The sequence below is a fragment of the Lasioglossum baleicum genome, unplaced genomic scaffold (genome assembly GCF_051020765.1).
Source record: "Lasioglossum baleicum unplaced genomic scaffold, iyLasBale1 scaffold0034, whole genome shotgun sequence".
NCBI lineage: Eukaryota > Metazoa > Arthropoda > Insecta > Hymenoptera > Halictidae > Lasioglossum > Lasioglossum baleicum.
The window spans coordinates 207,759-211,489 of record NW_027469094.1 but is presented as its reverse complement, the minus strand read 5'-3'; positions in this window follow the sequence as shown (position 1 = coordinate 211,489).

Below are 3,731 nucleotides of genomic sequence, written 5' to 3'. Positions count from 1 at the left end.
ATGGCTAAGAAGGTAGTGTATACCAGTTCGGGGACGACACCGGTGAGTCCCATCTCGACCTCAAGGCTAAGAAGGTACTGTATACCAGTTCGGGGACAACACCGGTGAGTCCTATCGCGGCCTCATGGCTAAGAAGTTAGTGTATACCAGTTTGGGGACGACACCGATCAGTCCCATCTCGGCCTCATGGCTAAGAAGGTAGTGTATACCAGTTCGGGGACGACACCGGTGAGTCCCATCTCGACCTCATGGCTAAGAAGGTAGTGTATACCAGTTTGGGGACGACACCGGTGAGTCCCATCTCGGCCTCATGGCTAAGTAGGTAGTGTATACCAGTTCGGGGACGACACCGGTGAGTCCCATCTCGACCTCATGGCTAAGAAGGTAGTTTATACCAGTTCGGGACGACACCGATCAGTCCCATCTCGGCCTCATGGTTAAGTAGGTAGTGTATACCAGTTCGGGGACGACACCGGTGAGTCCCATCTCGGCCTCATGGCTAAGAAGGTAGTGTATACCAGTTCGCGGACGACACCGGTGAGTCCAATCTCGGCCTCATGGCTAAGAAGGTAGTGTATACCAGTTCGCGGACGACACCGGTGAGTCCAATCTCGGCCTCATGGCTAAGAAGGTAGTGTATACCAGTTCGCGGACGACACCGGTGAGTCCCATCTCGACCTCATGGCTAAGAAGGTAGTGTATACCAGTTCGGGGACGACACCGGTGAGTCCCATCTCGGCCTCATGGCTAAGTAGGTAGTGTATACCAGTTCGGGGACGACACCTTTGAGTCCCATCTCGACCTCATGGCTAAGAAGGTAGTGTATACCAGTTCGGGGACGACACCGGTGAGTCCCATCTCGACCTCAAGGCTAAGAAGGTACTGTATACCAGTTCGGGGACAACACCGGTGAGTCCTATCGCGGCCTCATGGCTAAGAAGTTAGTGTATACCAGTTTGGGGACGACACCGATCAGTCCCATCTCGGCCTCATGGCTAAGAAGGTAGTGTATACCAGTTCGGGGACGACACCGGTGAGTCCCATCTCGACCTCATGGCTAAGAAGGTAGTGTATACCAGTTTGGGGACGACACCGGTGAGTCCCATCTCGGCCTCATGGCTAAGTAGGTAGTGTATAGCAGTTCGGGGACGACACCGGTGAGTCCCATCTCGGCCTCATGGCTAAGAAGGTAGTGTATACCAGTTCGCGGACGACACCGGTGAGTCCAATCTCGGCCTCATGGCTAAGAAGGTAGTGTATACCAGTTCGGGACGACACCGATCAGTCCCATCTCGGCCTCATGGTTAAGTAGGTAGTGTATACCAGTTCGGGGACGACACCGGTGAGTCCCATCTCGGCCTCATGGCTAAGTAGGTAGTGTATACCAGTTCGGGGACGACACCGGTGAGTCCCATCTCGACCTCATGGCTAAGAAGGTAGTGTATACCAGTTCGGGGACGACACCGGTGAGTCCCATCTCGACCTCAAGGCTAAGAAGGTACTGTATACCAGTTCGGGGACAACACCGGTGAGTCCTATCGCGGCCTCATGGCTAAGAAGTTAGTGTATACCAGTTCGGGACGACACCGATCAGTCCCATCTCGGCCTCATGGTTAAGTAGGTAGTGTATACCAGTTCGGGGACGACACCGGTGAGTCCCATCTCGGCCTCATGGCTAAGAAGGTAGTGTATACCAGTTCGCGGACGACACCGGTGAGTCCAATCTCGGCCTCATGGCTAAGAAGGTAGTGTATACCAGTTCGGGACGACACCGATCAGTCCCATCTCGGCCTCATGGTTAAGTAGGTAGTGTATACCAGTTCGCGGACGACACCGATCAGTCCCATCTCGGCCTCATGGCTAAGAAGGTACTGTATACCAGTTCCGGGACGACACCGTTGAGTACCATCTCGGCCTCATGGCTGAGAAGGTAGTGTATACCAGTTCAGGACGACACCCATCAGTCCCATCTCGGCCTCATGGCTAAGAAGGTAGTGTATACCAGTTCGGGGACGACACCGGTGAGTCCCATCTCGACCTCATGGCTAAGAAGGTAGTGTATACCAGTTTGGGGACGACTCCGGTGAGTCCCATCTCGGCCTCATGGCTAAGTAGGTAGTGTATACAAGTTCGGTGACGACACCGGTGAGTCCCATCTCGGCCTCATGGCTAAGTAGGTACTGTATACCAGTTCCGGGACGACACCGGTGAGTCCAATCTCGGCCTCATGGCTAAGAAGGTAGTGTACACCAGTTCGCGGACGACACCGATCAGTCCCATCTCGACCTCATGGCTAAGAAGGTAGTGTATACCAGTTCGGGGACGACACCGGTGAGTCCAATCTCGGCCTCAAGGCTAAGAAGGTAGTGTATACCAGTTCGGGACGACACCCATCAGTCCCATCTCGGCCTCATGTGCTAAGAAGGTAGTGTATACCAGTTCGCGGACGACACCGGTGAGTCCCATCTCGACCTCATGGCTAAGAAGGAAGTGTATACCAGTTCGGGGACGACACCGGTGAGTCCCATCTCGGCCTCATGGCTAAGTAGGTAGTGTATACCAGTTCGGGGACGACACCGGTGAGTCCCATCTCGACCTCATGGCTAAGAAGGTAGTGTATACCAGTTCGGGGACGACACCGGTGAGTCCCATCTCGACCTCAAGGCTAAGAAGGTACTGTATACCAGTTCGGGGACAACACCGGTGAGTCCTATCGCGGCCTCATGGCTAAGAAGTTAGTGTATACCAGTTTGGGGACGACACCGATCAGTCCCATCTCGGCCTCATGGCTAAGAAGGTAGTGTATACCAGTTCGGGGACGACACCGGTGAGTCCAATCTCGGCCTCATGGCTAAGAAGGTAGTGTATACCAGTTCGCGGACGACTCCGGTGAGTCCCATCTCGACCTCATGGCTAAGAAGGTAGTGTATACCAGTTCGGGGACGACACCGGTGAGTCCCATCTCGGCCTCATGGCTAAGTAGGTAGTGTATACCAGTTCGGGAACGACACCGGTGAGTCCCATCTCGACCTCAAGGCTAAGAAGGTACTGTATACCAGTTCGGGGACAACACCGGTGAGTCCTATCGCGGCCTCATGGCTAAGAAGTTAGTGTATACCAGTTTGGGGACGACACCGATCAGTCCCATCTCGGCCTCATGGCTAAGAAGGTAGTGTATACCAGTTCGGGGACGACACCGGTGAGTCCCATCTCGACCTCATGGCTAAGAAGGTAGTGTATACCAGTTTGGGGACGACACCGGTGAGTCCCATCTCGGCCTCATGGCTAAGTAGGTAGTGTATAGCAGTTCGGGGACGACACCGGTGAGTCCCATCTCGGCCTCATGGCTAAGAAGGTAGTGTATACCAGTTCGCGGACGACACCGGTGAGTCCAATCTCGGCCTCATGGCTAAGAAGGTAGTGTATACCAGTTCGGGACGACACCGATCAGTCCCATCTCGGCCTCATGGTTAAGTAGGTAGTGTATACCAGTTCGGGGACGACACCGGTGAGTCCCATCTCGGCCTCATGGCTAAGAAGGTAGTGTATACCAGTTCGCGGACGACACCGGTGAGTCCAATCTCGGCCTCATGGCTAAGAAGGTAGTGTATACCAGTTCGCGGACGACACCGGTGAGTCCAATCTCGGCCTCATGGCTAAGAAGGTAGTGTATACCAGTTCGGGGACGACACCGGTGAGTCCCATCTCGACCTCAAGGCTAAGAAGGTACT